This window comes from Tinamus guttatus, unplaced genomic scaffold, assembly GCF_059628265.1.
Source record: "Tinamus guttatus ecotype Peru unplaced genomic scaffold, ASM5962826v1 Tinamus_guttatus_pri_ptg000142l, whole genome shotgun sequence".
NCBI lineage: Eukaryota > Metazoa > Chordata > Aves > Tinamiformes > Tinamidae > Tinamus > Tinamus guttatus.
The window spans coordinates 417,081-432,292 of NW_028288676.1; positions in this window are offsets into that span (position 1 = coordinate 417,081).

Below are 15,212 nucleotides of genomic sequence, written 5' to 3' on the forward strand. Positions count from 1 at the left end.
GCCTGCTGAGGCAGAGGAGGGGGGGGACTGTAACAGCTCCGGCTTTCTGTGCTTAGATCAAGGTCTAAAGATAACAATTTCCTGATAAATGCGCCCAGGACAAGATGGGTAACTTGGCCTGCAAGAAGTAAATACTGATCTTCCCCCAAACTTGGGAAAGGACCTTAAAACTGAGCTCACTTTCTGGCTCTGTTGTGAGGTATAGCAAACTGCACTTTTACTACAGTTTAGACAGAAACTCAGCTTTCTCCTCCTGGTGTGACTTGGTCTGAGCTCATGGGTTACAGGTTTGCTGGGCAGCATGACTGGGCATTGCAAAACTTGTGGGGCAGAGCGAGAGCAGCTTCCTCTTCTGGGGGAGCTGCGGGGCTCTCGCTGGAGCAGTTCCCAGGGTGGAGAGGGAAGGAAGTGGTGCCACAGTGTGAAATAGCAGTTAGTGCTCAAGGCTGTTGCAACTGCTTTGTCCTGTGACTTGTTAAAGATTACACCCGCTAACTCAGGGGGATCAGCAGAGCGATTAGGAAGGACCGCAAATATTTAGTTTTGTCTTGGTTCTTGACAACTGTGTCCTAAATGAGTTTATCCATTTACGGGGAAGCAGGCCCTTATTTTAGCTGGTGATTAGCAAAGTTAAATCAATTATCTAAAGCAATAGATACTGCTCAGTGTGATCTCCATTCTATGCTGTGTAATTTCTACCTAGATTTTTGCCAGGGAAGACCTGTCTGCTCTTGTGGTGTCCTTTTCTGGGGCTTTTATCTCGGCTGGTATCTTCCATTAAACTGTGTTTAGCAACTTAATACCGTGCTTGTGTGCCTCAGGGGCGATAGCTGTGCTTTTCGCACTAGCAGGATACTCTTGATAAGATCTTTATAAACAGCAGTTGACAGCAGATTTTGTGTTCTATGAACCCTTGTTTAGAGTGCTGGGACTGCTAAATTCATGGACCTGGTTTTCTTATTAACTACCATAGATCTGGAGCTTCAGAGCAATCCTGGGTGTTGTCTAAAATATGTTTTGAAGCTTTTAGAAGATAACTTTCTAACTAATGTAGTCTTTTGTAGAAACAATTTCTAATACAAATGGAAGTTGGGCAAGCAAGCACTGTAGTTGAGAGAGTTTTTAATTTATCTGTGAGCTAGAAATAAGCTTGTGAACCTTAAGTACATTATTTTGCAGTCCTAGTGTATTATTTTGCAGCTGAAAATCTCCCAAACGTTATTGAGGTCCTTGCCTTGGTAATTGTCTATTATTTTTGTAGTGGAAAAATGCTCTTTAGAACTCCCTAAAATATGTAGCTTGTTTTTGGTGCTTTCTGTCTAGACCTTGAAAATAGTGGGTGTTTCAAGGCTGCTGCTTTTTCTTTTTTCCTCCTTTTCTCTATTTTAAAATACTCTCTGCTGGGTTAGTGGAGTAGAGCTCCACTAGCAGCTACTATAGATGTTTGCAACATAGTTAGGATGAATAAATAGCAACGGGTTTTCAATTGTGAGTATCAAAAGTGTTTTCTTACTTGCCAGCCTGCCTCTGAATTCAGAAGAGGATTATGATCAAACACAAAACCAGGGATGTAGGAATACTTTCCCAGAACTCCAACCCTGTGTCCAGGGATATTGAATTTATCATTGAATCAGTTTGGCAGTGAAGTAGACTGAGGACTGGCTGGATGGCAGAGCCCAGAGGGTGCTGATAAATGGGGCAGTCTGGTTGGAGACCTGTGGCCAGTGGTGTTCCCCAGGGGTCAGTACTGGGCCCGGTGCTGTTCAGCTTGTTCATCAATGACCTGGACGAGGGCACAGAGGGCACCCTCAGCAAGTTTGCAGATGACACCAAACTAGGAGGAGTGGCCGACACCCCCGAGGGCTGCGCTGCCATCCAGAGGGACCTGGACAGGATGGAGAGTTGGGCAGAGAGGAACCTCAAGAGGTTCAACAAGGACAAGTTGGTAACAAGCCACTGCTATGTGTGTAAATGAAAAGCCTTGATGGCCCAAGTGGGAAGTTAGCCCTGCTCTGAGCAGGGCCTTGGACTGGATGATCTCTGATGCTTTCTAATCTAAGTGATTCTGTGAGGGAGGCATCCTTTCCCTGCCTCCAGGGACTATTTCCTTAGCCTGGCATTTCCTATTTCTCCTGCTCAGAGTTGTCCATGATGCATCTTTCCTTGCAGCCAGCTCTCCATGTGCTCGCAGGTACCTCTGCCTATCTTTTGAGATAGTTTGGTGCTTATCGAAGAAAACTCTGCAGGGTTGCTCTCATCGTGATGGGCTTTGAAATCAGCTGATATTGCTACGTGCTTGTGAAGGGCCTTGTGGTCCTGAAAGCATATTTAGTTTTTAAAAATACAGGAATTTGTGTAATAACCGTTGCTGCCCTGTGGAAATCTGTGTCTCTGCCTGAAGTTTTGAGGCCTGTAGCAGTGCTCTTTGTTATCCCAGTGACACATACTCACTATTGAAAATACATTCATTTACCATTGTGGCAAGGTAGACAACATATTTACAGCATGTTTGTTCCTTTTGCATGCTGTGAAGCTTGAACAACTTGAATTTCTGTGGCTTACAGTGTGCTTGAACAAACAGGAAACAAGATTGGAGCTGCCTCTTCTGCCAATGACTTAGCCATAGGGAGCCTCACTTTTAAAATTTTATGCCGCTTCAGAATTTTCCTTGTTGCTGTGTAAAATGATAAGATAGGTTTGCTTTCCAAAAACAGCCTAGTTTAGTTTTAAAAATCTGGGGAACATGCGCTGCAGGAGTATGAGAGCCAGGCTTCACTCTGAGCAGAGGCCAGTGCATGGTCTGCTCTGCATCCTCCACAGCAGCAGGTAGAAATTAATACAGCTGCAGCTACTCACACCATTCATCTTCTTTTGTGCTTTTGGACCTTAGAATGGATCTGACTGTCATTTTGGCTAAGGTAATATTTTAAACAGCCTATAGGACAGTTGTTTTATGGAGCCTAGAGCTGACTTGTGGATGTCTGCTCAAAAGAGGCCAAGATCTGAAGGATTCCTGGAGAGCAACAAGAGCCTTTGGTGGCTTTTACAGCCCAGGTAAACTTCTGGTCTGAACTTTGTTAGCTCAAAAAATATATATCTTTTTAATTTCTCCCTCTTCTGCAGAAGAAAGAAGATGTTAAGGGAATCCCAAGCTGAATTTGAAGAGTGGAAGCTGGAAACCCTGTTAAACTAAGGCAGTTTTCCATGTTTGAATGCTGATGAATAGCTGCATGCTGAAATTCAGTGCAATTGTGGGAGTATATGCTTCCTAGTTTCAAGAATACCTTGAGAAAGGCTGAAAATCTGGGGTTTATTTTGCAAGTGGTTAGCACATGTACCTTTACTTACAAAATACTTTATGCTTTGGGTTGTATACATACCTGGCTTAAAGCATCTTTTTGCTTGTGACTCCAGGTAGCTGAACATGATGATTTGAACGGAGAAATGGGCCCTACCCCACTTCTTGGTGTAAAACGTCGTAAAAGTAGATCAAGTGTAAACAGCCTGGAGAAAATCACTGAAAAAGCATTGTTCACGTCTGGAACTTTTCAAAAGCCTTGCAGGTTGAGGAATAAGAGTGGTATTCCTGTTAGGGAATAAATGTGCAAGAACTACATTTCCACATGCTACTGTAGCCGAGTGCCCAGCTCGGGATTTAGCAGCTGACAGGGTTTTAAGGGCTTTTCTTGTCAGCAGATGGCTCTGTTGTTTCTGCTAACACAAGTCCCACATTGTTTTAGTTGCAACATTGAAAAGTGCAGAGTAGAAAATACGCAGCAGTTGCAAAAATATTCTGTTAATAAAAGTGCTGCCTCTTGATTCTGCTTTTGCAGCAGCAGTTGCTTTTGCATTGTGGTAAATGTATAAACATGCTCATGTAGGATCTCTGCTCTTTTTTTATGAAGCACCTCTGTGCACCCCCTGTCTTTGCACGGGTGTCTCAAAGGCAAGAGGGGAGCTAGGTGAAGATCAGAGAAATAAAAGAGGGAATGAATAAATGTTACATATGTAATAATAATGGGGGAAAAATGTAAAATGTTGCTTGTGTGGAGCTCCCATGGAGGCTGCTATGTAAAGGAGACTTATGGATTCAGGCACTTGGTTTGAAGAAAGTGGAAATTTTGCTGTCACACCCGTTGATAACCATTGAACAGCCAGACATGACTGAGCCAGGACAGACATGCAGGCTGGAGAGGAAGGAAAGCAGTACTTTGCAGGATTACATTTTTCCATCATAGGCAACTTTTTTTTTTTTTTTTTTCTCCAGGTATCAGCTATGTGTCTATCATATGCACACATATGTACATCAATGTGTGGACATTGATTTCCTAGTTATGAAAATCCCTTGTTAAGAAATAACTTAAATGGCCAGTGATGAAAATTTAAGGAAATGTATGGAAGTGTTTGCACTAACAGAGAGGTGAAGATGCAACCTAAATATTTCATTCTGGGCATGGAATTGGTGTTCAGTACTGCTAAAAATTTGAAATATTCTATCCTCTAGATTATGTTAAAGCAGAAAATAGTTTTATAACATTTTAAAACATATTTTTAGAACAGATATAAGCAGAACTGGAGGTTGACTTAAATGGAATTCAAATTATAGATGTTTGACAAATATTTAAGTAAGGTGATTTTTTAATGATGACTTAAGGTTTAATTATTTTAAATTATTACTCCAAATTTGTTTTAAGTTGTATGATAGATAGCTTCATATAGTATTTTCCTCTCAGTAAATATTACATTAATCAGTGTGCTGATGTCTGCAAAAGCAAAGTGCATTTTTTAGGCCAGCCACTGTATTAATGACTCATGTGCACTACTTTCTTGCTTAGAGCAGAAGAAATCTATTTTACAGTAGCTGCAATGGGAATATATAGGCACACAAATACTACATGATACAAGAGAGCCTGAATCTGTGGTATTTGAACTGAGACCAGAACTGTCATCTGTCTTGTATGCTGTTCTTCATAAACTAAATGGCACACATCAAATCCACGGTTTAGGAGAACTTGATTCTCACAGTGTTCAGGAAGTGGAATTCTTAGATCAACACATTTCTATCAGGCATGTGTATGGAAGCTTTTACATCCATCAAACATGGACACCATGACTTTCATTTTTTTCCTAATTTTACACTGTGTTTCAGAGTAAGTGATCTGCCTAAATGTGTCCCCTAGTTCAACATAATGTAGGTATATGTATTTTTTCACTCCTCCATATCACATTTCAGTGGATATTTGATTTATTGTTTCTCAGTTGTGTATTATGGCAGATATCAGGTCCTGACTACTTGCTATTTCCCAGAAGGGGATGAGTTTACCAAGCAAATATCATCCATTAATTAACTTTGGTGCCTAAGCTAGGGCATTAGACTGTGCACGTATTCAACTGAGAAATACGAATTTGGGAAAAAATGACAAACGCTCTGAAACTGGTAACCAGCAACATGTTATTCGGAGATCAGTGAACACCTGGATTCCATCAGTGTTCAAAGATGCATGAGATCCTTCAAAATAAGAGCAACTGATTTGGCAAAACACCTATACCACTGGGGAAAGTTATGTGCTTTATTTTAGGTTAGATGGTACTATATGATGACTGTTTTGTGAGCATTGTAGTCCCAGGAAACCAAACCAGTAAATGAGCCATTAGGATGGGAGTGGAGGAGCTGCATCTTTGCCGTTGCTCCCGTGGATGTTGGGTATGAACATGAGCTGGATGCTCCTGATGTGAACAACACAGTATTGCACTTCTCTTTATGACAGCCCTTACTGAAGGCTTTCACTACTTCCCTCCTCTCATTAAATGCAAAGTTATTTCTCCATCTTATTGTTTTACACAACTTTCTGTTGCTCTTCCTTCAAATGGCGAGCCAGTAGCAGCTTGTGTCCCAGCTCTCTGAAACTTGGGATGAAGGAGGGAGAAAGAAAAAGTGGGGAAAAAAAAATGCTGAAGCGAACAGGGCAGGCTGTTGGAGGCTCCAATGGAGGCTCCGAAACACCGAGCTAATTACCTACAGTAAGTGAATTGAAACAGTTCCAGTGAGTTATTGGCGAGTAAGCATATTAAAGCAGCTATAATAGGAGTCGTGAAATGAGACAAAAGAAATGAGGGATGAAAATGTAATGCATGGAAGGAAATTCATACAGAAGATTAAGAAAATTACATTGCCATTGTGTTGCATTCTAGTAAAAGTGAACAACCTTCATTTGAAATGCTTTATAAGTCAGTTATTGGTACCTAAGGGAACACAGTGGTTGATTGCAATAACCTCCAAAGCCTTGGAAGTGAATTTGATGATGTGTGCATGTTGCAAAGTATGGTAGGATAACAAGAAGAAACAAGACGCAATGTATGAGCTTTAAAGAAATTTCTTTTTTTTTTTTTTTTTTTTTTTGTGACGTAAAAGTGATCTATCTTCTTGCAAGGTTATATTTTTCATAGGCATCTCACTTTTCAATTTTTTTTTTCTTTTTTTGGCTTACCAAAAATGTGCTGCTGTCTCCTTTTCTCTCAGCAAGACATGATTGCTTAGGATTTTCTTTTGAGCATGGATCAGCTTTTTTTCGCCTATCATTTGAGATAACAATGCAATGAATTTTTTATTTTATTATTATTTTTTTTTTTAGGAAATAAGGCAAGTGACTTGCTTTTTCAATTCCATTCCTTCTTAAGAATTTCACCTCATCTACCTTGCAGATTTTCATGGCTGAGAGTGAATGAGGACCAAGTTTGACGGAGGCAGAAAAACAAACAAGTAAAATCCCCAGAAGTTTCCTTAAAACTGACTGCTGACTGCCAGTTCACTGAAGAAAATCTTAGCTGTAAAACTCTTTATCCGAGCCAGGAGGCAGCTGATGATGGTGTATGGCTCCAAGCCAGTGGGGCAGGGGTGATGGAAGCACAAGGAAGACTGGAGAAATGCTGGGGTTTAGGAAAAGTCCATGGGAAACCTGACTAAAACCATCCTCTGCTTGTGGGTCAGTTTATTCCTCCTTGTAAAACCCTCTGGTTTCCTTTGACCTGGACATAGTTGTTTACTTTATGGGTGATGATTTACCCTTCTGATCTTGTCTTACTCTGCTATTTTTTTTCCCCACTAAGAGTTTTAGGAATCCTCGATCAAATCTACATGCAAATATTGAACTTCAATCGTGTGCACAGTTCTCAAAAGGTATCTCTAGACCTCAAGTTGAGCAGAAGTGCAAATATTCCTAAGGGAAGGGAGGAAAGCAATCCCACGAGTGGCTGGGTCAAGGCGGTGGGTCTGCATGTAGAGAGGTTTTCCCATTACGGTCAAGACAAACTCTTGCACTCCTTAACAGTGTGGAACCGAAAGGGGAGGTGAGGCTACTAAAAAAAGAATTACAAAAACAACTACATTTTAAAAATTTAGCTCCTTGGTAAAAAAAAAAAAAAAAGTGAGTCTTTTAGAGAGATTTACTGCAAGAGATTAAATTGGAAATGATTTCATTTCAGTGAAGGAGAATTAGTGGCTCCAGCATGGAAAGTGGCAATTCATTTATCTGCCTGCATCTGTTGGATTGGCAAGACTTGCAGATAGGCCTGGTGGGGCATTTGTTTCCTCTAGTACTTGAGCTGTTATGGGAAGTAGACTTGAGCCCTTTGAAGTTTGACTCTCTTAACTCGTTATACTACAAATAGGATTCCTTTCTTCTTGCCTCCTGCATCGTGCAGCTGAAGCATATGGGAAGCTTTGAATCCTGAAGCTATAACTCAGTGAAGGCCTATGTCTTTATTTTTTTAATTAAAAAGTTGATATGTATTTTTAAAGCTTTTTCTTTATTTTTAAACAATTTAAGGCTTCATATGTGTTGAAGGCAGCTGAGCTGAAAAAAACCCAAATCTAATTATTTTTTCTCCTCTTTAATACTGAGGGTCAGGCTATAGACGACCATAGCACAATCAAAGAAGCTACTCAAGAGTTTTTTTGTATGCTCTTACTTGATGTCCAGTGCAAACTTTGAAGTGCTTTATCCCAGTTGCCAGTGAGCAGTTCTCAAGCTGGTGGCTGTAGGGGCATTGGCTAGTGCAGTGGGTTTTCCTCTGCTATGTATCTGTCCGTTGTTTTCTTTCATTCAAAAGAAAAGCAAACTGAAAAAGGATTATCATGTGTGTAAAGCAAATGAGATATTTTCTGGAATCCCCTGCATTATAATCAAATAATTCAGTGTGAAATGGTCTATTACAGAAGAAAATATTATTCAAATCTACCTAGTTAAAACCTTCCAAATCAACGCACGCAGAAGTAGGTGAGTAATAGCAAATCAGATTGATAGGATGGGCCACAGCTCAGTTAAACACAGTAGATACTAAAAATTTTGCTTTTCTTTTCTTTCTTTTTTTTTCCCCTCTTTGAACCAATTTGGTGTGCATGCTGTGCTAAAGCTGTCTTTGATTTGAAGTAATTTTAAAGTTTTTGTCAGTCAGTTCAGACTCATGCTGTTGCAAATGGAATTGTTACAGTGGCTGCATTGCATTCAGCATACTACTGGTGTGGGGACTGCACAATGTTGTTTAAGTAACTGCACCAAGTTTGGCTGAGCTTCCCATTCCTTTGTATTCCCTGCTATGCATAGGTGTGTAGTGGGGGCTTAAGGGATGGTGATGGTTGTTTTTTTTTTTTTTGCACTAGGGCTTGCTGCAGGTAAGCTGGCTGCTGCTTGGAGGCTTTCTGCTTTTGAGAGGTAAATAAATAAATAAATACATAAAAACAACCATTGCTTTTTCTCCCTTTCCCCCTTTAATTAAAAAACAAGCATAAAACTACTTGGAATATCATAGCAACTTCTATGTAAAATTTTTGTAAAAGTTAGTTAGAAAACATAATGTGCAGCTGCTGTGATGACTGCCTGAAATATTTATGGAGATATCACTGCTGGACCAGAAAGTGTGTATCATGTAACAGGATGATTTGATGTGCACACTGAAGCTCTTAAGCTATAGAGCAGCAGTTTGTTGACGGTAAAATGTGGTGGGAATTCAAGTGAGCCGGACAGACTTTGATGCAGGAGAACATCTGTCCTGAATGCTAAAAGTTAGACATACTTATGTCAGTAGATTGGCTACAAGAGGTGTCCAAATGATGGAGAGTTGGAAATTTATAGATAAGTTTTAGTAAATTGTTACTTAATCAAGTACTTAGTGGCTGGGAAGATAAATGCTATGTGAGAAAACAGTGTCAACAGATCATGGGGTATATTAATACACTAATATAATGAAAATAAACAGAGAACAATACCTATGAAGTTTCAACTGGGTGTTTTCATATTCAACTACCTTGGTATCATGTTTCCTACTCAGCTGGAGTATATTATTATATGCTGTTTGTTAATTAAGTTTATTGTACTATAAAGTCACTTTTTTGGAGAAGTGTTAAGAGATGGGATTGTTGCAAGCATAAATCTAGAAAGTTTGTGTAATATGAAGAGTGGACATGCTGTGCAGTACTTTGCATATATGTATGTGTATATATATATATAGTTGCATAGTCAGGTACTTCTTGGAATGTATATTTCAACTTCAGTGTATGGGGGAACTTTGAATTTTATTCATTGCCTTATGGTAGAGCTAGATACTGAAGTAGCTACATTGAAACAGTGAATCCCTTACAAACATGGTTGTATTAAAGTTTGTGTGGATGCAGTGAAGAGGTTTGCCACTTCCTGAAGAACTGGCAAACTAAATAGCCTGGGAGAGGCTGTCTAATGGAATCCCTCCATTTGATGGATTCGATTCGTCAGTTTTGCTTATATGTGGTAGTCTCTACAAATACCGTGCTTGTAAAATCATCACCATAACCAAACAGCCCCTATTGGGCTCAATCGCGTCATTATCTCTTCTATGGAAAGAGTCTGAAAACTCTTAATTTACGCAGTCAATAATTTATAGTCTCTAATATATGAGAATGCCCTGTTTGAACAGATTCAGATTTAATTCAAATGGCATTTCATTGTCTTCTGAACACAGTAGCAATCTGCATGGATCGGTCAATGCATCTGTTACATATTTTTGTCCTCTGAAATTGAAATGAATGAAGTAGAAAGTGACGGTTACTTACTTTATCTTATATCCTTTCCATAGATGTTGTTTCTGGCAGACAAATGTTTTCCTTTTATTTCTGTTCATAAATTTTATTTCCAACATTTCATATGTTTTTTATGGAATTAGATATGGGGAGCATTGTTGCAGATAGTTAGGGAACGGCGGCCGGAAGGTATCGTGCTGTACGGAAAGATAGGGCCCCTAGTAGCCAATAGTGTTTAGTCTATGGTGTAAGCAGACGGATGTGACGTTGTAAACCTAGATATATAACACCTTGTTTCCCATCAATAAACGCCATTTGCCGTCCACCACATTGCAGTCAACTAGCTGATAGCCCGAGTGGTTTGGGGGTGGTCGCCGTGCCGTCCCTGAACCAGGTCGCTGCAGCCGTTTGAACTGCAACAAGTGGTGCCGAAACCCGGGAAGTCATCGCCTGGATGAGCGAGCAGCGTGAGCAGCAGCCAGAGCAAGTGGACCACCCCGGCGAAGGGGACACTACCGAATCAACAAGGAGGATAGAAGCCCTCATAAAGGTCGTATTGCAATTACATAAGTACTGGGGGATTGATTGTAAGCCAAAAGATTTTACTCTTGCAGTTACAAGGCTTTTGAAAATTAAGGCTATAGACCAGCCGGTGGATATTCTCCACCCTGAACTGTGGGACAAATGTACTATGGCATTAGCTGAGGAGACAATGTTCTCAGGTTGTGGGAAAAACCTTAAGGCTTGGGGAAAAGTTGTACAAGCCTTACAGAAAGCTATGAAAGAGCAAGAGACTTGGGTAGCAGTAAAAGACTGTTTATTGGCCACGTCCAAAGTGGGAATCGGGACAACTGCGCAGACTTTGGACCCCCCAGATGATGGCAATTCTGCTGAGCCTAAAGGTCAGCAAGAGGGTGAAACATCCCCTCCATCCCCGAGCCCCGCCCCGCTTACAGAGGAGCAGAAACAGCCGAAATCTGTTTGGAGCGAGCTAGCCGAGGAAGCTAGGAACATTGAAAAGAAGTCAGAGCATGGTGACGTCTGGGCCAGGCCACCACCCTATGCCCCTCAAAATGGCGCCGAGCCACAAGGGGAAGGGCGGGGCGAGGGTGCCCCCGGCGCGAGTGAGGCGCCGGGAACCAATGGGAGTGACCGGACAGCTGAGGGCGGCCCAAGTGAGGGGCCGGGAGCAAGTCCGAGTGAGGGGCGGAGAGAAGACCCGAGGGAGGGGCCGGGAGCGAGCCCGAGGGAGGGGCGGAGAGAAGACCCGAGGGAGGGGTCGAGAGCAAGCCCGAGGGAGGGGTGGAGAGAAGACCCGAGGGAGGGGTCGAGAGCAAGTCCGAGTGAGGGACGAAGAGAAGACCCGAGGGAGGGGTCGAGAGCAAGTCCGAGTGAGGGACGGAGAGAAGACCCGAGGGAGGGGTCGAGAGCAAGTCCGAGTGAGGGACGGAGAGAAGACCCGAGGGAGGGGTCGAGAGCAAGTCCGAGTGAGGGACGGAGAGAAGACCCGAGGGAGGGGTCGAGAAGACGTCCGAGTGAGGGGCGGAGAGAAGACCCGAGGGAGGGGTCGAGAGCAAGTCCGAGTGAGGGACGAAGAGAAGACCCGAGGGAGGGGTCGAGAGCAAGTCCGAGTGAGGGACGGAGAGAAGACCCGAGGGAGGGGCCGAGAAGAAGTACGAGTGAGGGGCGGAGAGAAGACCCGAGGGAGGGGTCGAGAGCAAGTCCGAGGGAGGGACGGAGAGAAGACCCGAGGGAGGGGTCGAGAGCAAGTCCGAGGGAGGGACGGAGAGAAGACCCGAGGGAGGGGTCGAGAGGAGGTCCGAGGGAGGGGCCTGGAGCGAGCCCGAGGGAGGGGCGGAGAACCGATCAGAGCGGACATTTCAAAAAACGCCGAAGCCCAACGAAAAAGTACCGGAGCCCGGAAGTGACCAGTCAGTCGAGTTCCGACTCCGGATCAGACACTAGTCAGGACGAGTGGCTCACAACCGATTCAAACTTAAGGAAGGAGAAAAAGAAGGTAAACATCCGAATTAAAGAAAAACCGGCGGGAGCATTCATGATTAAGCATGTTGCAAAGGAAGAGCATCTGACCCCAATTCAGGTGGCTGTTACCTTCAAAATAAAACTAATGAAAATTGTGAGTTTCTGTTCACAGGACCGGATCATCGGACACCCCCCTAACCCGTACACCCCGGTGACAAGCGTCCCGCCCGAGCCTGCGAGTTCCACGCTGACCGAATCCAGAAAACAACAAAACAGCCTCCGCAAGAGGGGGCCGCGATGCCTTTGCGTTATCTTAATTTTGCAGCTTGTCACTATAGGACAGGTAGAGTCACACCGGCCCTTTAAATGGGGTACTTGAACAGATCGAACAATCTCGAGCAATTAGTACAAAAATAACTACAGGGCCACCAGTTTTCAGTGCCATGCCTTGCCAACTAGCACCCATTGAACCCTGTTCCAAACGCAGCTGGTACAAAAATTTGTTCACCGGTTCGCCGTGGTTAACCACCCTGATATCCACCTTGATAGGGCCGATCACAATGATCATGATGACGCTAATCTTTGGACCCTGTATATTGAATAAGCTCATGCCGTTTGTCAAGAATCAGCTAGAGAAGGTTAACATCATGTTAGTAGAACACCAACAACTGCTTTAAGAATATATCCACTCAGTATTACCCCCAAGTTATCCCAAGGTACACCCTATTCCTACACCCTGGTATTACCTGTCATCCCCTACCTTCTACGCGCCTTCTTCTTTGTGCCTTATGTTTTATGTCAAGTTTATGATATGTAATTTTAAGTTGTTGCAGATAGTTAGGGAACGGCGGCCGGAAGATATCGTGCTGTACGGAAAGATAGGGCCCCTAATAGCCAATAGTGTTTAGTCTATGGTGTAAGCAGACGGATGTGACGTTGTAAACCTAGATATATAACACCTTGTTACCCATCAATAAACGCCATTTGCCGTCCACCACATTGGTGTCAACTAGCTGATGGCCCGAGTGGCTTGGGGGTGGTCGCCGTGCCGTCCCTGAACCAGGTCGCTGCAGCCGTTTGAACTGCAACAGAGCATTCATTACTTTTGGTGTAGAGTAGCAAAACTATGTCAGCATGTGAAAAAGTATGATGGTTTATTTGTATTTACCTGAACAATAATATCCTTTACAGTAGATTGCATAATGTTAGGAATGGTTAACAAAAGAATATTATTTAACAGGGTGGCATAGTGCTATTTTCCTTTATTATTTTAACGTCAGCCTTGTTAGAGCGCTTGTGTTTTGTTTTGAAGGTTCTGCAGGATGTCTGGGGAAAACTCTGCTGGAATTTTTGTCATCAGCAACCTGACAAATCAGTCCATTTATTTAATGAGATCTCTAAATACGGACTCAGGGTTTATCTGTATGTCCAACTGCAGTAAAGTTTGGAGATACCTGAGCTCCATTTTAAAGGGATTATCTTATGTGCTGAAAGAAGAAAGTTCCCCATGGACTAATTTCCTCAACATTACAGCATTTATGCTAGTTCAGGTAACATCTGATGAATTGAAATCATCAAGGTAGATATCCTCAGAGTATGCTAAACTTAAGCTTGCATTAAAAAGAAAAGTCTTTCATGACTATGTATTTGTTGTCTTCACTGGGACCAATATCTAGTTGTTCTTGAATGGGTAATTTGTTTTGAGGAAGGATATTTGGAAAGTAAGAGATATTGGGATAAAATGGGGCTCTGAGGCCCCCTTCTTTGCTCCCAACCTGCGTACTTCTAAATTATTGTATTAACTACACTGCAGTGACTACATGACCTAGCAATACAAGTATAAGCAGCTGCTGGTCTCTTAAAATTATGATCCTAATGGGAGTATATTCCTTCAAGCAGCAACTTCATTTGCTGAGATCAGCATATGGGTAACAGAAAATTTAAATAAAAATAAAATCGAAACTGTCAGCATTTGAAGCAGAGCGCTACACTAATATGCATTAAATCTTATTGTTCTCCCTGCAGAAGGAGAGAGGGGCGATGATGATTTAACTCTTCCAATTCAACCCTGTTGCAGAGCCCGTATTTTAAAGACCTACGTGCCTCTGCAAAATGGTCTCGGTTCCTTGGGTTTACATTCGCTTGCTGGCTTCCACAGATTGTTTTAGCCCTGCAAAACTAACAAGCTCAGGTTTGTTCTTTCACAAAAAGAAGCTGGAATCAAATCTGAAGAGGCCTGACACACCATCAGCTGCAGTGTGTTAGAGAGGCTGCTGTGGTCTCCTTGACAAGCTGACCTGTCATCTAAATTGTGTGCTGCTGAGAAATCACCCAGGGGCAGGAAACACAACAGACCCCTCTTCCGTTCAGTGCCTCCATCCTGACACTCAGCACAAAGGTGAGTCTCAGTGGAGCACAGTACGTGTGTGGGGCTCAAAGGGCTCTTGAAGCTGTGCAAGGCATTGTAGGTACCTAGTAGGGCATGCCTGGCTGCTAGGAAAGGTCTGGTCATCTGGATTAACAGTGGAAACTCAGTGGAGGTTGAATTTTTCAGTAGTTTGTTTCTATAGAAATGTCTCAAGCACAATTCCTGTATGCTCCTTTTTTTTTTTTTTATTTTCCTGAAATATTTTTATGTAATATCAACATTAATTTTAGACAAAATGTTAAACTTTCCTGAGTGCCAGGTGCCTATAGAGTGTGTTTCAGGTCTTGGATCAGTAAATAGAAAGCTACTTGTCTTTTCTTAGGTGGCGGCTCTTCAACATTTATTTTGAACACTGGAAATATTTGCTAAAAGTGAAATAAATCTGCCGGTGACAGGTCAAAAGTTCTTTTTACAGCGTAGTATACCAGCCTTGTTACCTTTTGGTTCTCAGAGTTGTGTTTCATTAAACTAATTGTTGAGGTTGCCGCAATATGCCTTGAGGTGACTAGCAAGTGTAGATCTACAGTGGTGCTTGTAGTCTTCAAAAACAGCAAGATGAGCCATTTTTTCCCCCTCTTATTCAGGTCCTCCCTTGCGGGGAGGAACTCAGTTCCTCTCTTATTACCCTGATTTTATCTTCAGGCCCTGACTGTACTACCAGTGTAATCAAGTTAGTGGGTAAGTAGAAGGGCCTCTGGGAACTAGAGATGTAGTTTTATTTGCTGCTGGGTTTAACTCTGGAATAATATA